Genomic DNA, 27990 nt, shown 5'->3' with positions numbered 1-27990 from the left:
CTGAGAGAGCAGACACTTAGAGTGTCTTAGTTTATGCCTAGAATTCTTATTTCCTTTATTTTATTTCATGTTCATAATATTTTTATGAGGTAGGGTAATTTTTTTTCTTTCTTTTTTGCAGATAAGGAAATAGAAGCCCAGAGAAGCTAAGTAGCTAGCTAGCATAAGGTCACATAGAGCTGGATGGGGACTCCTTTTTTTTTTAATTAAAATTTATTGGGGTGACAATGGTTAGTAAAATTACGTAGGTTTCAAGTGTACAGTTCTGTATTACATCATCTATATATCACATTGTATGGGACTCTTTCAGTTATACCTCAGCTGCCTCATGTAACCTCATTAGAATTGTTAATACATTCAGTGAGTGTCTCTGGGATAGCTTTGGTGATTCATGTGTTTTGTAACTGTTCAAGGCCAGAGTATATCTTGGTTTTTGGTTTTAAGAAAAATGAACAGCTTGAAAAAATATTAAATAAGGAAATTATAATGCCCCACTGTTAACATTTTGTGACTAACCTCTGTGGCCTGGTACTGTGCCTGGGCTAATGGGATCTAACCAGATCAGGTTAGAAAAATCATAAATTCTGCAAAGAGTAGAATTCCAGAAGCCTTTCGGAGGCACTTAATTACTTTATGGATTGCCATTATCATCTTATGCCACTGGCTGTCTATTTCTCTCTCTCTGGCTGTTGAGTTTTCAAAAACTTCCCCAAACCTAACATCAACATTTGAAAAATCACACACTACAGCGAGGAAGGATAAGACAATAGAAAATGATCAGGGAAAGCTTAGCCAAGAAGGTGATATTTAAAGCAGACTTGAATGGAAGGAAAGAGAGTGAGCCATCCAGGTATTTGGGGGAAGAAAATTCAAATTGAGGGAACAAGTGCAAAAAGTGAGCAAGGAAGCCAGGGACTAGATCATCTAGGATCTTACAGACTGTGGTAGGATTTGGGATTTTATTCCAAATTTGACGAAAGCCATTAAGGGTTCTTTTGAGCAGTGGAATGACATGCTTTGTGTTTTGTTTTAAAAGGACCAGTTTGGTAGCTTTTGTAGAGGATAGAAGGGCATGGAGTAGGAAGGAAGGGGCAAGAAGAATGGAAGAAGGGAAACCAATTAAGAGCCTGTTACAGCACTCCAGTAACCGTGTGAGATAGGTTCTATTATTTTCTCCATTTTTAAGTTACAAAACAGAGACTCAGAGAGGTTAAGAGGGAGTTCAGTGCTACAAATCCAGTCTGTTTTATTAATTCCTGCATTATATTGTACTGCCGGACTCTCATGAATGAGTTTTAAGAATTTTTGGCATTGTATATTATTTCAGTGTATCTAATATGTATATAAATTTCAAATGGCTGTTCTCTTTCTTAATTAGATTTTTTCTTAATAGATAGCAAACTTGCAAAAGCATATATTCCATAGAATTTGTTAATGAAACGATTCAGTGTATCTGTATGGAGAGTTATATAGGTAGGACAAGAAGATATATATATATATATATATATATATATATATATATATATATATATATTCTTATTAAAAGGTACTTGATTTTTAGAATGCTTTTTTATTAGAACAGGGTTCTTCTTTATGAAAAAATAACCTACTCTGAGATTTAGCTTTGTTGTAAAACTGGTTCATGGAAATAATGAAAGGACAATAATTGAACTAAAATGTGAAAACCAGCACTATTTTTTAGGTAACATGATATAGTGAAAAGAGCAAGGGCTTAGGAAAAGAATATGATCTTTGAAAAAATTTCTTTAAACTTTTGAGCCTGATTTCTTCATGTCCAAAGTAATTGTAGTATTATCTATTAATTACCATACAGTCCAATGAAGTACTGTGTTTCCCTGAAAATAAGACCTAGCCAGACAATCGGCTCTAATGCGCCTTTTGGAGCAAAAATTAATATAAGACCCGGCCTTATTTTACTATAAGACCCAGTATAATATAATATAATATAATATAATATAATATAATATAATATAATATAAAATAATATAATATAAAATAAAATACCGGGTCTTATTTAATACAATATAGTGTAAGACCGGGTCTTATATTAGTTTTTGCTCCAAAAGACGGATTAGAGCTGATTGTCTGGGTAGGTCTTATTTTCGGGGAAACACGGTACTTCATTGGACTGTGTGGTAATTAAACGTGATAATGCATCTAAACTGTCAACGAGATTGCTTTGTATATAGGGGTTAGTTAATGTTACATTCTTTCTTATTAAAATCAGTATTGTGGGTGGATTCGAAAAGGATAGTTCAAGAAAATTTAGCAATTACCAATTCATAGCCTAAATTCTTAAAAGTCTTTAGTATTTTTACTCATTTCCTCCCAGTCTTAAGGATCACATCTTCAGAAGAGCTGTCAGAGATACTAGTGAAATTGTTTTAGCTTTTAGGAGACAAAATTCAGAGATGCATGATAGCTGTCTTTAAATGTGTAAAGGCCTGTTATATGGAATAGGAATTTGTTTTTCATGACTCAAGAGAGCAGAACTATGATCAGAGGGTGAAAACTACAGGGGAGGTTATTTAGGCTCATTAAAATAAAGATATTTCCAAAAATAGAATGAATGCTCTATCAGTGGAAACTGTGTGCATAGCTACATCCGTTTTCCAGAATATGTCAGGCGTTGAAGGTTTTTTATTCAGTTTAAAGATTTCTTCAACTGAGAATCATTAGAAGATGCTACATGACAGCAGAAATCTTGTCTTTCTTGGGCACCACAGTATCCCCAATGCCTCGTTCTGTTCCTAATACATTTGTTGAATGAATGAATGAATGAGTCAGTATTCTTGAAGGTCACCTCCATACTTCACTGCTCTGTGCCTTAAATTCAGTTCTGACTTTTGGTTGATGGTATGAGTGTTTATTTGAGGTAAGAAAAGGGAAACTATGGGGAATTGCTTCTTGGTAAGAAAACAGGAGTTAGTGGAAGGTTTCTCAACAGTGGCATTCTTGATATTTTCGACCAGATGATTGTTTGGGGTGTGGGTGGGAAGGCGCTGTCCTGTACATTGTAGGATTTTTAGCAGCACCTGTGGCAGCTAAATACTCATCGGATGCCAGTAGCATTCTTCCCCTTATTCATGACAGTGAAAAATGTCTCCAGACATCACCAAATGTTTCTTGGGGAGCAAATTGTCCCTTGTTGAGGACTACTGAGTTAGTGAATAACCCACTAGAACATACCAATGCAAGTAGACAAATCCAATATTTTCATTAGACAAGATTAGAAATAATGGTGTCATATAAGAAAGCTCATTATATTATAAATGACTGGTTTTAAGATGAACTGTGTACTGGTATCATGAGCTGTATATTGAGGACTGCATATAGCTTTATAATGAAGAAATCATCTGTGTAATGCTCCTGGATTTCTGCTTCACTTTGTAACATGAAGTTCATTCTTCACTGTTAGCTTCTCAGTAAATGAAGGCTTATCACATTTCTTTAATGGTGGTAGAATTGTTTATACGGGGTTTTTAGTCCTAAATTTCTTTGACAACCATTGTATGTTGCAGTATAGTTGTGGAGAGTTCGAAAGCAAGGGTTGATGGAAATGATGGCGTGTAACTATCGAAGACAAAGACAGCATGAGGTGTAATAGCAGAAAAGGTCACAGTAGCAGAAAGCAGAGCAGCTTATCAAGGATTCTAGAAGCAGGAATACTAAGATTTTTTTAAAAGTTACATATATATTAAAATTTATATTTTGGTCTTAGTTTAGGGGTATGATTATCTCATGACAGACACGGTTTCATAAGTCACATTGGAAGTCAATTAGTTTTAGGCTGTACTGAGTTTGTACTTATTGGCTTCTCTCCCTAGGATTTATGTTGATATTTCCCCATGTTTAAATTTTCTAAATGGAAAGTTCTAATAAATCCCTGCTTGCATTATATTTTTAACTCAGTATATTTTCTTTTCACATCACACTTTATAACATATTTTACTGAACTATTCATGGCCGTGATTTAATTATAAGCTAGGCATTGTTACATTTTAATATACAACACTTGCATACATATTGTGATGTAGTCATTTCTAAAATATTGTAATCTCACCAGGCATTATTATAAAGAAGCATCTGTCAGCATTTCCATTATAAACCCTAATTTATTTTTAAGGAGTTTGTGACTTATCTATTTCTAAATTGCTTTGGGTTGAAACCTAGTGTAAAAGTTATCAGCTGAAATCCAAGGTCTGTTATAGTATAGAGGGAAAAGTTGAAGCTAGTGTTGTCTACTACTTAGTGTCACAGCATTTAAAACACTCATATTTTTAGTGGATTCAGGTGCTTTTTACCTGACATTTATGTGTTTTCCTTAAACCCAAGTGAGGAAATGGAAACTGACAGCCACTTAAATGGGCTTGTTTTCCCCCTGCATCTATACATACAGCTCCTGTCGTGCTGTAAAATTTTTGATAGATTTATTTGAAAAGTATTTATTGAGTAGATGTATTAAGTATTTTGTTACAGTGTTTCCCCAAAAATAAGACCTAGCCAGACCATCAGCTCTAATGCGTCTTTTGGAGCAAAAATTAATATAAGACCCGATATAATATAATATAATACAGGGTCTTGTATTAATTTTTGCTCCAAAAGACGCATTAGAGCTGATGGTCCTGCTAGGTCTTATTTTTGGGAAAACATAGTAGAACCACCTCAGAATATGAAAATAGTTTTATGAAGCCTGTAGGAAAGGAGATCTAGGTTTCCTATGAACAGAGAAACTTGAAAAGCATCAGCTACAATGAGATTCTGGGGACGGCTCTATGGTTGAGAAAGTAATTAACTGTCTAGTATTGGGGGTCCTTATTTCCCTTGTTCCTCCTTGAGTGGTATTACTTTGCAGTCACTAACATTGTTGATTTCTGCCCTTTCCTCTTTTGTGAGATGCCATTGTTGCTATCAGTAGATGCATCTATTATATCATTCTTTCAGATTGCTTTTAAAACCACTTGAAAGCCAAAGTTACTACTTATTTATTATCTGATTTCGTATCTGAGATTTTGGTACCTCTTATGAAACTGTTTACCTATATAAAAGGTGAACTTTAATTAATGTAGAACTTTATACAAAATTAAAAGCATTAAGGAGTTTAAGGATCAGAAATTGAATGAATTCATTTATGTACAATTATTCAACAAATATGTATAGCTTGCCTCCTATATACCAGGCACTATATACAGAATATGAAATGATGAACAAAACAGGCACAGTCCCTACCCTCTTGTGTAATCTAGTAAGGGAGTTAGAAAATATGCAAGTAAACAAAAAAGGAATAAATACGCTTATTTATTCTGGCCAAGTTTAATAATATTCCAAAGGCTTACTCTTTTATAAATGATCTATTATATAACACAGAAACCTACATTTAAATGTACAAGTGTTTTATGTTTAATGGAACACAAAGGTTAAAATGTCATAATACTTTAACTACATCTAAACTCTTGTTATTTCAACACTAATGGAATCTTTTTGAGTATATATATATATATATATATATATATATATATATATATATATTAAAATTAGTAACTGCTGTTGTCTAAGAACTTGATTTTTGTGTATTTTTCTTGTATTTGGCCATCTTTGTATTATTTATTCCAATAGTTTTTCAGTAGTTTTACTAGGTAGGTGGTCCTTCCTCTTGTAGTGTTACACCTCTTAATTGTTTTACTTTTCTTATTGCATTGTCTAGCAACACCAGTTGAATTTTAAATAATAGCATTGATAGTAGGCATCCTTGTCTCATATATGATATTATGGCAGTGTTTCCTCTCTTTTACTATTAAGTATGATATTTGTTGTACAATTCCACAGATCCTTTTTGTAAGTTAAGGACATTTCCTTTTATCCCACTTCACAGATTTAATGATTTAGGATACACAAGATTCTGTTTATATAATGGAAGTCTGGGTAATTTGGACCATCACTCCTGCTAAGGACAACCAAAGAAGCTAGATAAAGTATGAAAAACAAATACTTAGAAGCATTTGGGAGAAGATAAGAACTTATAGAAATGAGCCCATTCTCTTAAAACTGCTTTGTTCTAAAGATGTTTGTTCCTCATAGCCTAGGAGCTTTGAAGCTGAGTTCTGTTTTCAGATGACTCACAAGACTGAGGAGTACAAGTCAAAACCTGAAGTCTTCCAAGGGTAGTTTGCCCTTTACTCTGAGCTGGAACCACAAAATAGTGAACCCTTAGAGTAGGAGTGAACTGATGGTAGCTTAGCCCTCCTAAGAACTTGAAGCACTACTTCCCATCATTGGCTAGATCAGAGAATTTTAAGACTAGAACTTGGATTAAGACGGGATTGGATTGGTAGTTCTAAGAGATGCAAATGAAAGTTCTCTATGGAGGAGGATTCTATCATCCAATGCATTATTTTATTTTTTCAAAACTTTTTTTCAGATTCATTGTACAGCATACAGGCAAAGGTAATCAGACATAGAAAGACAAAAGACGCCATGAGTAAGAACTAGTATATACAATAGATAATAGAAATAGACTCAGTGAAGATAAGATACTAGAGTTATTAGATATAGACTGTAAACAACTAGGCTTTCTATGTTTAAAGAAATAATGCTGAGAGTGCAAATTCAGCCAAGAACTGGAACTAGAGAAAAATCATCTAGCAGATTTAAAAAAGAACCAGATAATTCTAAAACTGAAAAATATACTTTTTAAAACTTAGTTATTAAGTTTAATATCAGATTAGATACAACTGAAAAGAGAATTAGTGAACCAGAAGATAGGGTAGAAGAAACAATCCAGAATGCAATGTGGAATGTTAAAAAGCAGGAAAATCCAAAGAAGAGGGTAAGAGACATAGGCATTCGATGCAAAGAACTAGAAATCAAGAGAGCTAGTTTGAATTCCAAATTCTTCTTTTTTTAAAACTTTTATTTATTTGAAGTGTGTTTTTCCAGATTCTTATATAATAAATTTGAGTTTGACACATTACTCTTTTTGTGCCTCTGGGTTTTATCATCACTTCTAAAGTGGATATTGTTATGTTAACATTAATTTTTACTTACTTAGCTTCATCCATAGATTACCCAGTTTTTTTATTATAACTTCGCCCTTCTTCCATTCAATCATTTAATGAAAATATTTAGTAAGTACTATTTGTCAGATCCTAAGGTGCCAGGAATGGATACAAAGAACTTTGCTTGTGAGAAGCTCAAAGACTGCTGTCAAATGTCAGCTTATAATTGGACAGCTGAGAGACTGAATTCCTGGAATGCCGTGTGCTCTCAAAGCCTTTAGTCAAATAGTCAGCACTGTGTCAACTATCCACTGTTGCAGATAACATTCAGGAATAACACCGCCTCCTTTTCTAGCCTTTCTCAGAAAAGAGCAACTCCAGAGTTTATTCTGAATTTTATCCACAACTCAGTCAAATTTATAATATGAGCTAAGAATGGAGTTTGGAATTCAAGCCCACTCCACATTTCTAATTCGTGTTGAAAAGAAGCTGGACTGAGGTTCTGGTTCTGTTACTGCCTAAGCTGACTTTACTTCTTCTTCCTTCAACTTTCGCAATTTCAAAAGTAGGTAGTTAGACCCTGACTGAGCAACTCATTTAACTATTCTATATTTCAGATACTTTTTATCAAAAACAGAGACAGTGCCTTCTTTATATTCTCACAAAGCTTTATGGTCATGTGCCGCTTAGTAATGCTTCAGTCAACAATAGATTGCATATATGACGGTGGTCCCTTAAGACCTTGAATTTCCTGTAAGACATGGAAAGATATGTGGTTTAGGAGGAATTTTTTTCTCTGATGCGAGCAATATTTGTGGGACTTGGCAATAGAGTCCCTGTCACTCACAGCACCTCAATTTTGAGTGCACAGATTACATCCCAATCAATATTTGCAGCTCACAGGAGCCTTTCCCCTGTGCCACATATCCAGAGGGCGCTATAGCCCTCCCAGATCTAGCCTTATGGTCTTCAGAGTACATTGGTGTACATTCTTTGCTGAGGGCCTAAGTAAGATCCTGTACAAGGACACAGGTCCACAGGAGCTCCCATAATAAGTATTAAGTGTCACTGTCACTCTAGTAAAAAACTTTCTGTGTAGTTTGGAGCCAGCCTGTGCCTGTACTTAGGATATATTTTCAGGTTGTAATGATGTAAAGCGTAGGTAAGTTTTATTTCTTCCATCTGTTCAATGGCAGAAAGAGCCACTTGTACTGGGTATTGTCAGTGGAACCAAAAACAAATTTCTGTAGTCAAAATACTGAGTCCTGAAGTTCCACACCCTCTCTGTGTTAAGCACCCTCTTTTAAAAAATGAATACCACAAAGTTCCTTAATCGGACCTCTGCTCCAACATGCAATAGCCGAAACCACATTGCCATGGCAATCCCCTGTATTCCTTTTTCTCTCCATCTTGATGTCTTATTCCTCCTGAGCCCAGGCCACCTTTCACTCCCTCCTGGCAGTCACCTCCTGCTGTGGTGATCTATGCCTTACCCAGCCAGTTTCTTCTCGATATTTCCAATCAGTCCAACCCATGTCCCTGTTCATGGAGCAACACTGACAGCTTTGATGTTCTATTTCTGACACTGTAGGGAGAAAGCTTGCTTTGTACCTGAGTCCGGGTTTTACTTTGTTCGTTGGTTTGTTTTATTTTAGATTCTACATATAAGTGAAATTGTGTAGTATTTCACAAATCTTTCTCTGGCTTATTTCACTTAGCATAATACCCTCAAGGTCCATCTATGTTGTCACAAATGACAAGATTTTATTCTTTTTATTGTCAAGTAGTATTCCATTGTGTATATACAGTTGATCCTTGAACAACGTGGGTGCTAGGGGTGTTGATCCCCTGTGCAGTTGAAAATCTGCATATAACTTTTGACTCTGCAGAAACTTAACTACAGTCTACCTTCACCGTCCATGGATTCACAACCGTGGATTAAAAAAGTTGACCCTTGAACAACCCTGGTTTGAACTACTTGGCTCTACTTATGTGTAGAAATCTACATGTTCTTTATCCATTCATCCATTGATGGACATTTAGGTTGTTTCCATATCTTGGCTATTGTAAATAATGATGCAGTGATCATTGGGGTACATATCTTTTCAAATTAGTATTTTTATTTTCTCTGGATAGATACCCAGAAATGGAATTGTTGGATCACATGTAGTTCATTTGTAATTTTTTTAGGAACCTGCATACTGTTTTTCATAGTGGTTGCACCAATTTACAATCCCACTAATAGTGCATGAGGGCTTCCTTTTCTCCATATCCTCACCAACACTTGATATTTGTTATCTTTTTGATAATAGCCAGTCTGACAGGTACGAGGTGATATCTCATTGTGGTTTTGATTTGCATTTTCCTGATGATTAGTGATGTTGAGCATTTTTTCATGTGCCTGTTGGCCATCTGTATGTCCTCTTTGGAGAAATGTCTATTTAGGTCCTCTGCCCATTTTTAAATTGGATTGTTTAGGTGTTTGCTGTTGAGTTGTATGAATTCTTTATATATTTTGGATATTAAGTCCTTATTGGATATATGATTTGGAAATATCTTCTCCCATTCAGTAGGTCGCATTTTGTTTTGTTTATGGTTTCTTTAACTGTACTGAAGCTTTTTAGTTTGATGCAGTCCCACTTGCTTATTTTTGCTTTTGTTGCCCTTGCCTTTGGAGTCAGATCCGAAAAACACCACTAAGATTGAGGAACTTACTGTCTATGTTTTCTTCTAGGTGTTCTGTGGTTTCAGGTCTTACACTGAAGTCTTTAATCTGTTTTGTGTTAAGTTTTGTGTAGGGTGTAAGATACTGGTCCAGTTTCATTCTTTTGCATGTAGCTGTTCAGTTTTCCCAACACCATTTATTGAATAGACTGTCCTTTCCCCATTGTATATTCTTACCTAATTTATCATAAATTAATTGACTGAATAAGCATGGGTTTACTTCTTGGCCCTCTGTTCTGTTTTATTGACTTACATATCTGTTTTTCTGCCAATACCATACTGTTGTGACCACTACAGCTTTGAGTATAGTTTGAAATCAGGGAATGTTCTTCTTCGAGTTTGTTCTTCTTTTTCAAGATTGCTTTGGCTTCTGGGAGTCTTTTGTGGTTCCATTCAAATTTTAGAATTATTTGTTCTAGTTCCGTGAAAAAATGCCATTGGAATTGGAATTTTGGTAGGGCTTTTGTTGAATTTTTACATTGCTTTGGGTAGTATGAACATTTTAACAATATTCTTCCAATCCATGAACACAGAATATCTATTTATTTGTTGTCTTCAATTTCTTTCATCAATATTTATAGTTTTCAGTGTACAGCTCTGCCATCTCCTTGGGTAAAATTATTCTTAAGTGTATTTATATGCTATTGTGCATGGATTTGTTTTTTAAAAAATATTTTTTCAATAGTTTGTTGCTCATGTATAGATATCAACTGATTTTTCTATCTTGGCTTTGTATCATGCAATTTTACTAAATTTGTTGATTAGTTTTAACAGTTTTTTGGTGAAGTCTTTAGGGTTTTTTATGTATAATATCATATCATCTGCAAGCAGAGACAATTTTACTTCTTCGTTTCTGAATTGGGTGCCTTTTATTTCTTTTTCTTGCCTGATTGCTCTGGCCAGGCCTTCCAGTACTATGTTGAATAAAAGTGTGGAGAGTGGGCACCCTTATCTTATCCCTGATAGTAGAGGAAAAGCTTTCAGCTTTTCATGATTGAGTTTGATGTTAACTGTGGACTTATAATATATGGTCTGTATGTTGAGGTACATTTCTTCTATACCCAGTTTGTTGGGAATTTTTATCATGAATGAATGTTAAATTTTGTCAAATGTTTTTTCTGCATCTATCGAGATGATCATATGATTTTTATCCTTCATTTTGTTAATGTGGTATATCATAATGATTGATTGTATATTGAACCATCCTTGCATCCCAGTAATAAATCCCACTTGATCGTGGGGTATGATTTTTTTTTTTTTTTTAATGTACGGTTGAATTTGCTTTACTAATGTTTTGTTGAGGACTTTTACATCTATGTTCATCAGGAATACAGGCCTGTAATTTTCTTTTCCGGTAGTGTTCTTGTCTGGCTTTGGTATCAGGGTAGTGCTGGCTTCATAAAATGAGTTTGACAGTGTTCCCTTGTCTTCTATTTTTTTAGAAGAGGTTGAGATTGACAATAATTCTCTTTTAAATGTTTGGTAGAATTTATCAGTGAAACCATTTGGTTCTGGACTTTTCTTTTTTGGGAGGTTTTTGATGACTGATTCAATTTTCTTATTTGTATTTGGTCTATTCATAATTTATTTTCATGATTCAGACATGGTAGGTTATACAACTGTTTCTAGGAATTTATCTATTTCTTTTAGCTTATCTAATCTTGGCATATAATTATTCATAGTAATTACTTATCATCCTTATTATTTCTGTTATCAGTTGTAATGTCTCCTCTTTCATTTCTGATTTTATTTATTTGAATCTTCTCTCTTTTTTTAGTTAGGCAGCTTTGCTTATCTTTTCAAAAACTAGTTCTTAGTTTCATCGATCTTTTCTATTTTCATTCTAATTTCTATTTCATTTATTGTTGCTGTGATCCTTGTTATTCCTTCCTTTTACTATCTTTGGGCTTAATTTGTTATTTTTCTAGTTAGTTGAGGTATAAAGTTAGGTTGTTTATTTTAGATCTTTTTTATTTCCGTAATGTACTCATTTATCATTATAAACTTTACTTTTTAAACTGCCTTTGCTGACCCCATGAGTTTTGTATGTTTATTTCCATTTTCATTTGTTTCAAAATATATTTTTATTTCCTTTTTGATTTCCTTTGACCCAATGATTGTTCAGGAGCATATTGTTTAATCTCCACATATTGGTGAACTTTCCAGTTTTCCTCTGGTAATTGATTCTAGTTTTATACCCTAGTGTTTGGAAAAGATACTTGACATACTCTCCATCTTCTTAAGTTTGTTAAGACTTATTTAGTGGCCTAACATATGATCTATACTGGAGAATGTTCCATGTGCAGCAGAGAAGAATGTGTATTTTGCTTCTGTTGGATGGAATGTCTGTATATGTCAGGTCCTTCAGATCTAATTTGTAGTTTAACTTTAGTGTTTCCTTATTGATTTTCTGTCTAGATGATCTACCCATTTTTGAAAGTGAAGTGTTGAAGTCTCCTGCTATTACTGTATTGCTGTCTATTTTTCCCATCAAATCTGTTAATGTTTGCTTTATATATGTATTTTGGTGCTTCAGTGTTGGGTGCATGAATATTTAGTTGTTATAATCTCTTGATGAGTTGATCCCTTTATCATTATATAATGACTTTCTTTGTCTTTTGTTACAGTTTTTTGGTTTAAGGTCTATTTTGTCTCATATGAATATAGCTACCACTGCTTTCTTTTACTTTCCATTTGCATTGAGTATCTTTTCCCATCCCTTCACTTTCAATTTTGCTCCTTAAAGCTGAAGTGTGTCTCTTGTAGGTAGCATACAGTGAGGTCTTATTTTTTAAATTCATTCAGTCATTCTTTGTCTTTTGATTGGAGAGTTTAGTCCATTTATATTTAAAGTAATTATTGATAGATATGTATTTATTTCTATTTTGTTAATTGTTTTCTGGCTGTTTGTAATTTCTTTGTTACGTTCTTCTTCTCTTGTTCTCTTCCTTTGTGATTAGATGATTTTCTATAGTGGTATGCTTAGTTTAGTTTTTCTTTATTTTTTGTGTATCTACTTTAGAATTTTTTTGTGTGTGATTACCTTGATGCTTACATAAAACATATTTATAGGTCTATTTTAAGCTGATAATAACTTAACTTTGAATGTATACAAAAGCTCTATATTTTTATACTTTCCCCCACATTTTGTGTTTTTGATATCACAATTTACATCTCTTTATATTGTGTATCCATTAACAAATTATTAAAGTTATAGTTAATTTTAATACTTTAGTCCTTTAATTTTTGTATTAGAGGTATAAATGGTTCACCCCCACTATTACAATATTAGAGAATTCTGAATTTAATTATATGTTTACCTTTACCAATAAGATTTAAACTTTGATGTATTTTCATGTTACTAATTATTGTCCTTTCATTTTATCTTGAAGAACTCCCTGACACAGTTCTTGTAAGGCTGATCTAGTAGTAATGAATTCCTTCAGCTTTTGTTTGTCTGAAAAACTCTTTGTCTCTCATTCTGAAGGACAACTTGGCCACGCAGCATATTCTTTCTTGGTTAGCAGTTGTTTTTCCTCACTGCTTTGAATATATAATCCTACGCCCTTCTGACTCGTAAAGTTTCTTCTGAAAAGTCTTAAGGGGGTTCCCTTGTATGTAACAAGCTGCTTTTCTTTCGAGGCCTTTAAGGTTCTCTTTTTGTCTTTAACTTTTCACAATTTAATTATAATGTGTCTTTGTGGTTCTCTGGTTTCTTATTTGGTGTTCTTTGGGATTCCTGGATCTGAATGTCTGTTTCTCCCAGGTGAGAGAATTTTATACCCAAATTTCTTTGAAAAACGTTTCTACCCCTTTCTCTTTCTCTTCTTCTGGGAGCCCTATAATGCATATGTTGGTCATTTTATGGTGTCCTATATGCCACTAAAACTATCTTTACTTTTTCATTCTTTTTTGTTTTTGCTCCTCTGATTGGATGAATTACACTGTCCTTTTGCTGATCTTTTGCTCCACTTCATCTAGTCTGCTGTGGAAGCACTATATTGAGTTATTTTATTCTGGTCTATTATTTCTGTTTGGTACTTTTTCATATTTTCTGTCTCTTTTTAAAATTCTTAGTTTGTTCGTGCATTGCTCTCCTGACCATAGTGAGCATATTGATGACCATTGTTTTGAATTCTTGATTGGTGAATCACTTCTCTCCATTTCTTTAAGATCATTTTCTGGAGTTTTATCTTGTTTTTCTCTTCTCTTCTCTTCTCTTCTCTTCTCTTCTCTTCTCTCTCTTCTCTTTTCTTTCTTTTTTCCCTCTATGTGTTGGTTTGTGCACATCAGATAAAAAGCCACATCTACCAGACTTGACAGACTAGTTTTGTGTAGGGGATGAACCCCATCAATCAGCCTGGCCCAAACTCCTGGTTGCCTCTGTAATCTTTGTAATTGTCCAAACTGCCATTTTTGTTGTTAGTGGCTCCCAGTAGTTGAGGGTGTGCCAAGACCCATCAATGTCCCAAAGGGAGGATTGCAGTCAGCACCTAGATGGAGGCTGATTAGAAGCCAGGCCCTCTGGCAGCAGCTAGAAAGGATGTAGTTAAGCCCCTTTCAGGGAGAAACTGGGAGATGGACTTTTTTCCCACCTCCCTCTTTGCTGAACCTGGGTGTATAGCTTTGTGTGTGGAAGGACTGCTTCTGAACCCTTTTAGAAACTGCTTATTTGTTCACTATAAAGAGTCCCCCCACAGTGGCACTTGTGAATACAAGCCCTGTTTGCCACAGGCGCCAGATGTTTTGGGGGTTTGTCCCTCAAGCAGCAGCCATAAAAGCAGGGGCACTAGACATGTATACATGCTCCTTCCAAAGAGATGCTGGTGATCTGGTTTTATTGTTGGATTGCACCAGAGGGAAAAGTAAGGGGAAGGGCCCACTGCCTCCCCCAGGTTCTGGAGAGGATTGCAACTGGCCTCTAGATTATTGCTAATTAGAAGCTGGACCCTCAGGCAGCAGCTTGTAAAGTATGCAGTCAAACCCCTTCCATTGTAAGATTGGAAGATGGATGTTTTTACATCTTCCCTGTGCACTGAGGGTGGCTAGCTGCTGCAAATGCTCATGGGAAGAACTGCTGCTTTTGTTTGTTAGTCTTGGGTGATATGTGATTCCAATCCCAATTGGTTACCAAAGTCAGGTGGTCTGGGGGCCTGTGCTTGTGAAGAAGCCGCAAAACCCACAATGCTATATGTACAGTCCACTTTGCTCCTCAGGCAGAAGCTGGGAGTTGGGGGTTCTCTCCCCGTTGTTTGGCATTGTACTAGGGGTGTTTATAGTGAGAGTGTCTCAGCATTTCCTACCTGTTTCAATGTGGGCATTTTCTCATTCATCCAATGTGTAGGAGTCATTCAGCTACTTTCTGGATTTCACTTGGAGGGAATTACTTTGTGCGTAGCTAGCTGTACATTCAGTGTGACCATGGGAGGAGGGGACTTCAGAAGCCTCCTACTGTGTGTTGCCTTCTTGCTCTTCCTCAGTTTGTTCTTTTTTGTTCCTATATAGTATTCCATTGCATCATACACTAAAATACATACTTGCTCCTGTTGTTATTTGGGTTGTTTCTAATTTGGGGCTATTATAGATAATGCTGCTATAAAATTCTTGCATATGCTTTATGGTATACAGATGCATTCATTTCTTTTTGGTGTGTACCTAGAAGTGGGATTGCCGGATTTTGGATTAAGTGTATGTTTAGTTTTAGTTTTTTCTGCCAAGAAATTTTACAGAGTGATTGTACCAATTTAATCTCCAACCAGTAACATAGAGCAGCTCTAGTTGTTCCACATCCTTCTCAACACTTGGTATGGTCTCACTCTGCGATTCTGTTGGGTATGTTGTGGTATCTCATTGTGGTTTTAATATACATTTCTCTGTTGAGTAATGCTAATTGCCTATTTGGATATCTGTCTTTGTGAAGTGACTGTTCATGTTTTTTGTCCATTTTTAAAATTGCATTGTTTGTCTTTTTCTTAGTGATTTATAGGAATTCATTATATATTTTGCACATGAGCCCTTTGTCACATGTGTTGCAAATATCTTCTCTTAATCTGGGGCTTGTAGTTTTACTCCCTCAGTGGTATCTTTTGATATAAAATGTTCTTTGTTTTAATTAGGTCAGGCTTATCCATTTTTTTTCTTTTAGATTTATATGTATTATTTAAAAAATCTTTCCCTACCCTACTCCCCAAAAAATTCCCCTGTATTTTCTTCTAGAAACTTAATTAATTCAACTTTCACATTTCGGTCTATTATCCTTCTCAAATTAATTTTTAAAATTGTTTGAAATAAGGGTCAACATTACTTATATTTTCCATACAGATATCCTGTTGTTCCAACACTTAATTACTGTAGTATAATACCTTGGTTGTAAATCACACAGGGCATATGTATGATCACTGCCCTATTCTTTGACAATGTTCTCTGTAAGCGTTCTACTTATACATCATTTCATCATGGTATGCTCAGCACTCATTAAATTATCCTGTTCAGGCTAGTTGTTCTTAATAGTTGAATTACTTCTTTCTTTCATTATAAAAAGAGTATAGGCAATTTGAACTCATAACCCTTTCATCTCTGACTTTTTAGTTTATTCTTTCCTTGAAAATGCTCTTCATTTTTCATTTACAAGCTCACTTACTACTTAAGAAATAAAGGTAATAGTTCAGTGCTGGGCTACTGTAAGCTTTGCATGATTACATTGATACGTAAACACTTGAGAATTTGGGTGCTTTTAAATTTTCAGTAACCAACTTTAAAAATATCTATCATCACTGTCATAACTTGCATATTCTGAACAAGGTATTTAATATATTTTGTTTCACCTAAATTACTTTGACTTGTTTACTTGCAGGCTGTATCACAAATGCAATGGGAGCTTTGTCAATTACTCAGGAAAGAAAATAATTTGAAAGTCAAATTATTTGGAGGGCTGAGATAAGAGGTGGCAAAGTACACGGGTTGTTCAATCATTGGGAACTTCTTCACCAGAGGCTACAACCTTACAGAGCTATAATCGGTGATTTTGTCATGTGAGCTTTTCTTTTTTATAAACTAAATGCTGTGCATCTGGATCTCAGATTCATTGGTGTGGGGGAGGTGATCAACAGCTCCTCTTCCTTCCATTCTTCTTTTGTTTTGTACTATGTTATTTAGTATGTTCCCAGGTGCTTTGAGGAATCAATTCAAATGTTACCTTTCTGTTGCGTCCTGCACAACACAAGCAGTGGGGAAAGCGAGGGAGGCGGCAAGGGCTAAATTCTATTATAGAAATAAAGAGGCCAGAGACACTGAATGCAGAGAAACCACAGAGGACCAAGGGACTCACAGCCTCAAGGGACTGGAGCCCCGAATTGGGTCTTCGTGGGTATTTATTGTTTTTTTACAATAGGCATCACATGATTCTGGGCAGGGTCTGCAAAACTCTCACACCACTGATACAATTAGCATATTTCCAATACCCAATCATATTGTCCCAAAGCAACTTGTGCATGCTGTCCCCACGTGATCAAGGTGCGGTGTGTACAACCCCTGGGGGAGTAGGTTTCTCAGAGCAATTACCTCATGAGTTAAGCGGGAAGCGAGATAAGTTCGCTCAGTTAACGTTCCTTAGCACAATAGGGTGCCGGACATCAGAAGCATGCGTCAGCAGCTTCCAGAAAGCATTGGAGGAGGGGCATCCCTTCTAGTTTCACATTAGCTCATGGGGGTCCCTGGGGTCCCGTCTGGCTTAAGTCGTTCCTCTCTTGAAGAATCTTACTCGTCTTTGACCGCAGACCCAGCATACTGGGACCAAGAGAGGAAACCTATAAAACTCAACCCCTAAGAGGGACAACCCCGCAACCCTCTTTCCTTAAGGAAAGGATGGTAGGGACAAACGGTTAGGGTGCTGTGTGACAACACCTTTCCATACATTTTCTTACTCCCAAGAAAACAGTGGTAATGCAGATAGTCCAAGGCAGGAATGTGTCACCTAATGTCTGAGGAAAAGAATTATCTTCAAATTGAAAGATCTCTGGTAGGACTTAAAGCACTTTTTAGTCGATCAGTTGATTAGCAATGAGGTTTTTTATTTGCCATGTGAACAAATGTCTTAAAATGAGCAAGGCTTCCCAATTTTTCTGTTTCGTTGGAACCATTCTAATAGTGATTTGTAAATAGATACTTTTCAAAATTATGTTTTGTTGAGTAGCTCTATCCATTCCCTGTCTCATAAAGTAGGACTTAAGGGAAAAAAGGGGGGCAAGTCTGTTATATAACATGTGATAATTTATGTTCAGTTTCAAAATTTTGGAGGTGAGGCAAACAATATTTCTGTTATATGTGGAGCTGATATGTTAACAAGATTGGATAGACATACATAGAGTTTTTGAAAATAATAAGATGGTCAGTCAATTAGGTTAGAAAATGTATGTGAATGTGGATATATGTGTGTATGTATATATATGAATACTTTTGTGAGTTGATTTTTAAAATATCCCATAGCTTAACAAAAGAAATTGGAGGCAACCTAAAATAAAAAATAATCCCCCTTCCTCCAAAAAGCAAAGCCTGACAGAACATAAGGCTGAAGAAATGTAGAGCAAGGTGATAGGAAATTATATCAAAATACGAAAATAGTAGATGTGATCTTTGTTTACTCTGAATTCTCAAGCTCTAGAGATACTCTTAGAATTTGCCTAATTCTCCACTGACACTGATATCAATGTTCCTTAACCATTGTACAAAAAAACCTCACTTCTCTTGCAAAGCTTAAGCTCATCCACTTTCTACCTTTGTCTTTTCTATTATCTATTGACTATATACTTATATCTATTAAGCCCACAATCTTGACTTTGTCTACAAATCACCCAGAGATTTTGTTAAAATGCAGATTCTGATTTAGTAAGCCTGGGGTGGGGCCTTAGATTTTGCTTTCTTAACAAGGTCCTAGGAGATGCTATTGGCCCTCATCGTAAGTACCACCAAAGTACTGTCCTCAGTACTTACCAAGAGCTTTGGCAGCTGGTTTGTAGTGTTCCCACATTGACGTCTGCCATCATCCTGGGTCATCTCTCTTAATTCCTCCATCTCAATTTCTATAAATTGTATTTTGATTCCATTGCCTTCCAACAATTCCTTCACATAGTCTCACCTAGATTTTGTTATTATTAGAACTTTCGTACCTTTTAAATCTTACATTTCAGGGTCCTCTTCTGACTTTAACCTTCTAGCTTTCTCACTCCCTCATTTAATGGAATTTGCTCTCTGTTTAAGCTCATTGAGACTTCCAGATCCTGGCATCCTTACTTTCCCTGAGTCCATCAGTTCCCTACTTACAGTATATCCATTGCTGAACCTCAAGTTCATCATGACCCTTTAAGTGGCGTTCTCGCCGTTGTTGTCCGTGTGTTACGGATGCCCATCCTTATATCAGAGTTGCAGTTCAGCTTCTCCATTCCCATGGTCAGGTTGCTGAATATACCAGGAGGAAATTACATAATTGTTCAGATTGGTGCCATTTTAAATTTATGGTACCCATTTTTATCTGGGCTCTTAATGCTGCTTTTTTCTGACCCAAAGATTTCCTGGATGAGGAAGCCTTTTTTTCTTTTTTTGCTTGAGTCTGCCAAGTTTAGAGACAAGATACCTTTGCAGAACTGGGAAAGCATTTTTGTGAGAGTCCATTTAGAAATAAGGATGACATTTTCCTGACTTTGTTTAGTGTGTCACTGTATTTAAAATGCGAAAGAACCCGAACTCCTTAAGTGCCTCTGTGATCCTGGTGCTTAGAACACCCAGAGGGTTAAGAGTTAGAATGGCAGAAAATTCTTAGTTTCCCCCCACCCCCTTCAACACATGCCTGGGTATCTACGCCAGTTCTCAATTCCTTGTGCCTTTTCCTGTTCAAAGCTCTATTTTTGTTATTCATCATAATTCCATTTCTTCTTGGTTTCTCCAAGATCTTCTAGTGGTTGATAACCTCTTTTCCTTACTTTGACATGAATGCTAGGTCAGCTGCGGGCATGGTCAAAGCGGCCAGGAGCCAAGTCGTACCCCTCTGCCAAGTCAGACCCCTCCTCGCATGACAGAAACTGGGGCCCCTGGCGTTTCCCAGAAAAGTCAGCAGACCGCTGGTGCGATAAACAGCTCTGGATGCAGCCGCTCGCGCCCAATCTGCTCTGGGGGGCCTGCTCATCTGCCACCTCACTCAGCCAACCCCCACCCCAAAATCGCATATATGCCTCCCTCGCTCTGCCCTGGGCGCGACTTCACCGGCCCCGTCTGCAGAATAAAGCCCTCACCTTTCTCAACCCGCCTGACTCTCTCAGCCTCATTATCTCGCCCAAGCCTTACAGTGAAGAAGGGGAAAAAAGGTACAAGGAGGAAAAGTGAGAAAAGTCATTGTCTTAAGTTTAATAAGATTACATTCTCTAAGTGAGAATCACTGAATGCAGAAGGCCTTCTCATTCTGAAATCTAATTTGCACATTTTACTGATTATAGTAATATCTCCATGTCATGAAGGAATTGTTACTCTCTACTCATTTAAAGTAATTAGGGTGACATTCTAACCAAGTACTTAGAAACTGTATTACACTAATTCTTACAGTTAATTGTAGGACTAAACAGAGTATTTTTGAGAGGAGGTCAAAGAAATAGCAACCAGAAAGGTTAAGGGAATGAAAAATATGGTCAAGCTAGACCAAAACTCTGTGTTTCTCACCTAACCCTGGTTAAGGTTGATATATTAAAAGGTTGATGAGGAAACAAACTGTCAGTTATTTATTTTGGGGAAGACTTAATATCTAGATAGGGAGAATGAGAAAGAAGAAACATGGGGAAAATTTTACTATGAGAGAAGCAGTGGGTATGAAATGGAAATGAGGAAAAAAACGTGATTTTTTTCGATGAAGAAGGTAAATTAGCAAAATAATTTAAGGCTGTGTAAGAGTCAGCCTTATGTCATATATATGAATATAAAGGGCATATTTTGTATTGCCAATAATATTAATAGATATATTGTCTGAAATTTGTACATTCTGTGTTTAAACATGAAGTTTGGAAATCTTCTGACTGCACTTTTAAATGATATTCAGAATACAGTTTGTCATCTATGAAGGTGTTTGTAATTGATTTGCATTAAAATATTCATGATTATTCTGAGTAAGAAAATACACATAAGTATAAAGCACTTAATTGTATTTCTTTAAAAATAAATGCCAAGAACAGCATTTAAAAGTAAAATAAAATGCAGTACTTAACAATTATATCTCAGAATTCAAAATATTTTATGACTGTACATGGGATAATAGAATTATTTTATATATTTTAATGTACATAATTATGTTGAAGAGCTTATGGGACCTTTTTTAAAAAATTTTTTCAGACATAATAGTTTTTAAGCTTTTGTAAATGAACTCAGACTCCTGTCTTTCAACCCTATCGGTCTAGGATATCTTTTTCTCTAATTATTAAGATATTTGATCTTCATTTGTAATTTTTGGAATTATATTTGTGCTCATCTTATTTTCTTACTTTGTTTTTTAGTTGGCAGAACTGTTTCTTTTACTCCTTCTTAGTACTTCAGTAGAGTCCAATTAACAGGGCCTGTGTTGATGTTGGAAAATGTAACCTAAAGCTATCATTTCCATATTTTAAAAAGGGCCATTCTATCCAGGAACCCAGTTTCTATTAAATAAGCGGTATTTAAACACAAATATAGTTGTAAGACCTAATGGAGATCAATAGCATTTGTTCAATTTATATATAAATATAATACATACATGAATGCTTCGTTACACAGGAGTGATTTGTCATTTTTATCTCACCAGCTAATCTGATACTGTGTAAATGTCTATTATCAAAGACTTGCAAAATTTTAAAATGCAGAAATGATTTGTGACAAATCTGATACTCCTTTTCTGTATGAAACTTTAGGTAACATGACTTTAGAAATTTTGCCATTTATAAAGTAATATAAATTACTTTTGTTGCTATTGATAATGTAGTGAGATTAGTCTCTTTCCTATCCCTTCTCTCTCTTAAACCTTCCGTATTCTTCTTCTTACTTTGTAGGGGCAGGCAAGAGAAACCCAACAGGACAATTTGAATTATTAGAACTCGCTTGGGAGAATTGAAAATTAGCTTCTAAAAAATGAATTGGAGTTCTTTTCTTCCCCCAAGATTCACTGGTTAATATTAATTAGCTGGCTAATATTTTTGAGCTCTGTTTCTTTTTTTCTGCATCCTGGCTTTTTGTATATCACTTGTATTTGTGATGCTCTATCAGCTGATATGAGAGATTGGTGATCAGTCTAAGTTAAAATAATATTTATTACTAGCCTTAAAATTTCTCCCCCAGCTTATCCTTTGTCAATATATATAGTGAAAAGGTGAGAAAATGAATTACTTAAGAAAAAATAGAAATTTATTTTATCTGGTGTTATTTTTATTTCAGCTAAAAGCATTGTTTATGCAAAAAGATCATAAACAGTGTTTTATTTCTACTTCCTGAAATTTTAAATTATTTTCAGTCAGGATAAAGAAAAAGGAAAACGGTAAATATTGATTTAATTTCATCCACATCATTACCTAGATGATTTTGTTTCCTAAATCTGCTCCTCCTTTAGCGATTCCCATAAACCAAATGGCTTAGGCCAAAATTCTAGGACACATTCTTGATTTCTTTCTTTCCCTTACTCTCTACCATGTTTCCCTGAAAATAAGACCAGGTCTTACATTAAGTTTTGCTCCAAAAGACACATTAGGGTTTATGTTCAGGGGATGTCCTCCTGGAAAATCGTGCTAGGTCTTATTTTCTGGTTAGGTCTTGTTTTCGGGGAAACACGGTATATAAAATCTATCAGCAAGTCCTGTAGACTTTACATTCAAAATATGAGTATATCTTAAATCTGTTTACTTGCCTTCATTTTCTCTACCATCCTGGTACAACCTATCATCATTTACTTAGAATACTGCAAGAGCCTCCTAAGAGGGATCTCTGATTTCACTCTTCCTTCATTACACATCACGATATTCTCCAAACAATATTCTGAATGATCTTTAAAAACTTCCCTGCCTAAAACATCCATGCTAGGCAACCAACTTATTATTTGGAAGACTTGAAAAGAAAGAGAATCAAGTATTTATTCCTTTTTTTTTCTATACTGTTAACCACATAGTTGATGAAGGAAATTTTTCTTTACAGAAGTATTTCAACTGCTTAAATAAAGAAGGAATAACAAAATTGTCGTATCAGCATTTCACAACTCCTAATGAAGTATTGTAATAGATCTAAGGCAGTAATTATCACTGATTGCTAATACATATGTATATATATGCATACAAGGCTGACAATAAAGTTCGCGAACTTGTTGCAGTGATGTTGCTAACCTTTTTTTTTTTTTGATATCAAAGGGATTATTCATTATGAATTTGCACTAACTGGGCAAACAATTAACTAAGTTTACTATTTGGAAGTGCTGAAAAGGCTGCGTGAAAAAGTTAGGCAACCTGAACTTTTTGCTAACAATTCATGGCTCTTGCATCACGACAATGCACCAGCTCACACGGCACTGTCTGTGAGGGAGTTTTTAACCAGTAAACAAATAAGTGTGTTGGAACACCCTCCCTACTCACCTGATCTGGCCCCCAGTGACTTCTTTCTTTACCTGAAGATAATATTGAAAGGAAGACATTTTGATGACATTCAGGACATCAAGGGTAATACAATGACAGCTCTGATGGCCATTCCAGAAAAAGAGCTCCAGAATTTCTTTGAAGGGTGGACTAGGCACTGGTATTGGTGCATAGCTTCCCAAGGGAAGTACTTCGAAGGTGACTGTAGTGATATTCAGCAATGAGGTATGTAGCACTTTTTCTAGGATGAGTTCGTGATTCTAATTGTCTGACCTAATTATATTAGTTTCAGGTGTACAACATAATAATTAGACATTTATATAACTTACAAAGTGATACCCCCAAAAATCTAGTTCTCATCTGACACCGTACATAATTATTATAATATTACTGACTATTTATGCTGTGCCATACTTTACATCCCTATGACTATTTTGTAACTACCAATTTGTATTTCTTAATCCCTTCCCCTTTTCACCCATTCCTCCAAGCACTTTCATATCTGGCAGCCATTAAAATGTTCTCTGTATCTATGAGTTTATTTCTATTTTGTTTGCTCATTTATCTTGATTTTAGATTCCACCTGTAAGTGAAATCATATGGCATTTGTCTTTCTCTGACTGACTTAACACGTTCAGCACAGTACCCTCCCGGTCCATCCATATTGTTTCAGATAGCAAGGTTTTCTTCTTCTTTATGGCTGAGCAATATTCTGTTGTATATATGTACCACCTCTTTTTCTTTCTTTTTTTTTAAAGATTTTTTTATTGTGGAAGGGGAACAGGACTTTACTGAGGTACAGTGTGTACTTCCAGGACTTTTTTTTTTGTCCAAGTCAAGTTGTTGTTCTTTCAATCTCAGTTGTAGAGGGTGCTGTTCAGCTTCAAGTTGTTGTCCTTTCAGTCTTAGTTGTGGAGGGCACAGCTCAGCTCCAGGTCCAGTTGCATTGCTAGTTGCAGGGGGCGCAGCCCACCATCCCTTGTGGGAGTTGAGCCGGCAACCTTGTGGTTGAGAGGACATGCTCTAACCAACTGAGCCATCCGGGAGCTCAGTGGCAGCTCAGCTCAAGGTGCCATGTTCAATCTTAGTTGCAGCGGCACTGCCCACCATCCCTTGTGGGACTCGAGGAATCGAACTGGCAGCCTTGTGGTTGAGAGCCCGTGCTCCAACCAACTGAGCCATCTGGGAGGCAGCTCAGCTCAAGGTGCCATGTTCAATCTTAATTGCAGGGGGCCGAGCCCACGATCCCTGTGGGACTCGAGGAATCGAACTGGCAACCTTGTGGTTAAGAGCCCACTGGCCAATGGGGAAATTGAACCGGCAGCCTTCGGAGTTAAGAGCACGGAGCTCCAACTGCCTGAGCCAGTGGGCTGGCCCATATACCACCTCTTCTTTATCCATTCATCCATTGATGGACACCAGGTTGCCTCCATATCTTGACTATTGTAGATAATGTTGCAATGAACATATGGATGCACATGTCCCTTCAAAGTAGTGTTTTGGGTTTCTTCAAATAAATACTTAGAAGTGTGATTATTGGATCTTTCTTTGTCTCTTGTTATAACCTCTGTTTTAAAGTCTGTTTTGTCTGGTATAAGTATTTTTGCCCACCTTTATTTTGTTTGTTTCCATTTTTATGAAATATCTTTTTTCATCTCTTTACTTTCAGTCTATGTGTGTCTTTCAATCTGAAGTGAGTCTCTTGTAGGCAGCATATGTAAGGGTCTTGTTTTCTTATCCATTCAGCAATGCTGTCTTTTGATTAGAATATTTAATTCATTTACAATGAAAATAATTATTGATAGATATGTAGTTATTGCAGTTTTATTATTCATATATTTTATCTTTCTTTTGCTTAAAGAAGCCCCTCTAACATTTTTTGTAATACTGGTTTGGTGGTGATGAACTCTTTTCACTTTGTCTTGTCTGGGAAGGTCTTTATCTGTCCTTCAATTCTAAATGATAGTTTTGCTGGATAAAGTAATCTTTTGCTGGATAAAGTAATCTTGCTTTTCATTACTTTGAATATTTTGTGCCAATCCCTTCTGGCCTTCGAAGTTTCTGTTGAGAAATCAGCTGGACCTTCGCCAGGTTTGGGAGGTTTTCCATCATTATTTTTTCAACTAGGTTTTCAATTCCTTGCTGTCTCTTCCTTCTGGTACCCCTATAATGCAAATATTGGTATACTTGATGTTGTCCCAGAGCCCCCTTAAACTATCCTCATTTTTTGGGGTTCCTTTTTTCTTCTTCTTCTTTTTTTGCTGTTCTGATTAGATATTTTATGCTACTTTAACTTCTAAATAGCTGATTCGATCCTCTGCTTCATTTAATCTACTGTTGATTCCCTCTTATGTGTTCCTTATTTCAGTTACTGTATTCTTCATTTATGACTGTTTATTTATGTTTTCTATCTGCATTTTTATGTTTCCTATCTCTTTGTTGGAGTACTCACTGAGTTCATCTACTCTTCCCCTAAGTTCATTGAGCATCCTTATAACCAGTGTTTTGAATTCTACAACTGGTAGATTGCTCGTCTCTATTTTGTTGAGGTCTTTTTGTAGAGCTTTGTTCTATTCTTCTATTTAGGATATGTTTCTTTGCCTCCCCATTTTGGCTATCTCCCTGTGTTTATTTCTTTCTTCTTTTTTTTTTTTTTTTTTGGTATGTATTTTTTTTTTAATTTATTGGGGTGACAATTGTTAGTAAAATTACATAGATTGCAGGTGTACAATTCTGTGTGTTTATTTCTATAGTAGGAATGGCTTTATGTAGTAGGTTTCCTGTGGGGCCCAGTGGGGCAGTCTCCCTGGTCACCTGAGCCAGGTGGGTTCCAGGTGTGCCCCTTGTGTGGGTTGTATGTGCCCTCCTGTTGTAGTTGAGTCTTGGTTGCTCCTTGTGTGTCAATGATGTGTGTGTGTGTGGGGAGGATTGATCCTCAGTATGACTGGTTGTGATGAGTGGCTGTGACTATAGTAGAGGCGCTCATATACAGGGGCTGACCCTATAGAGAAGACTTTGGTTGGCTCTCTGATGCTTGCCTAGTCATGCCTAGACCTTAAGGCATGTCATACTTGGTGGCAGCTGGGTGATGTCTTGGCTCTGTCTGATGCTGCCCACTGAGCAGGTAGGCCCTGGCAACTCCTGGGAAGGTCCTCACTGCAGGCCAAGTTCAGCTGCCCCTTCCTGGGTCATCTGGTATGAACCACAAAGCAATCTGCAGTCTGCAGATAGCCACCACCTGCCTTGGACTTGGAGGTGCCTCAAGAGGCCAAGCCATGAACCAAGGCTGACTGCCATTTGTTTTGGGTTTGGGTCTGCTCAGCAAGAGGTATAGGGCTCGCTGAGTCCAAATGCTAATTGTTTGGGGTTTGTTAGCCTTTGAGAGATTGTAGGAAAGTCTGCAGCATGAGCCAAGACAGACCATTTGTGTGGAAAAGCCACTGGAAGCAGTTTGGATAGGCCCACGAATTGGGTGAGGCGGGGTCTCAGGGAATCATCAAGGTGGGGCGACCAGTATTGGCCAGGTTGTTGGAGACTCAGATATGGCGCTGCCTGTGTCTGCATGCTGCAAAGAGGCGGAGCTCAACAAAGAACTCTGTCAGGGAGAAAGCTGCCTCTGATGTCCTTGCCCTGAGGCCAGAAAATTCACTTCCTTGACATATGTCCCTGGCTCCTTTCAAGCTGCTGTCCCAGTGTTGGAGCTCAGAGCAAGGAGTCCATCAGCAAGTAAGCCTAGTGTGGGTCCTGTAAAAGGAACACCTGGGATTCCAGCCACTCTCTGTCTCATTCAGCCACAATCTCTGCCAGTTTTCACAGCCAGAAGTTATCAGGACTTTTTTCCCCAGCACTGGAACCCTGGGTTGGGGGCCTGGTGTGGGGCTGGGATCCCTCGTTCTTCCGGGGGGACTGACGCAGCCGATATCCCTCCCCATTTTTAACTGCCACACCTGGGTGTGGGACCAGTCCATTCTATGTCTCTGTCCCTCTTACCAGTCTCGAGGTGGCTCCCTCTGTATGTCGTTAGTTGTAGGACTTCCATACAGCTAGACTTCAGACGGTTGTTCTGTAGTTCTGTAGTTTAGTTATAATTTTGATGTCCTGAGAGGAGGCAAGCACAGCATTTACCTACTCTGCCATCTTGACAAGAAATATCTCATTATTAATGTTTTCAAAGACTTGTATGGGAGAAATATCCCTGTAGCAAAGCTTCAGAATGATTTTTTAAAATTCACAAAATGTCAAGTTTTCTCTTACCATTTATTTAAAAATATTTGTATTATGGGTAATTAATGTCACATCTTTCTAAAAGCTGTTTTTCATATCTAAATAAGTAGAGATTACATTTTGTTATATGTGTGATATGAAAATTTGGCAAGCATATCTTGGCTTATGTGAATAATACTGAAAAACTTATAATTATAGCTTCCATCAAGTAGGAACTGAGAAATACTTTACAGATAAATGCATACAGTAGATGAAACTGTATAATTATGAGATTTTTCTCCTTTGTAAAAAACAGAGAACAATATATTTTGTTATAAACATGCAAACACTATACACACACACAGTGTGTGTGTGTGTGTGTGTGTGTGTGTGTGTGTGTGTGTGTGTGTGAGAGTGTGTGTATCTCC

General features: G+C 36.5%; 1 protein-coding gene across 5 annotated transcripts in view; it reads left to right on the top strand.

Moving 5' to 3' along the window:
- Positions 1-27990, top strand: part of NUBPL (NUBP iron-sulfur cluster assembly factor, mitochondrial) — a 196931-nt gene that overhangs the window by 98737 nt on the left and 70204 nt on the right. The gene's annotated exons all lie outside the window — the stretch shown is intronic.

The sequence above is a fragment of the Rhinolophus sinicus genome, chromosome 3, assembly GCF_057876585.1.
Source record: "Rhinolophus sinicus isolate RSI-liver-muscle chromosome 3, RSI-T2T, whole genome shotgun sequence".
Classification (NCBI taxonomy): domain Eukaryota; kingdom Metazoa; phylum Chordata; class Mammalia; order Chiroptera; family Rhinolophidae; genus Rhinolophus; species Rhinolophus sinicus.
The sequence above is the reverse complement of the archived record's forward strand: the minus strand, read 5'-3'. Positions and strand labels throughout refer to the sequence as shown.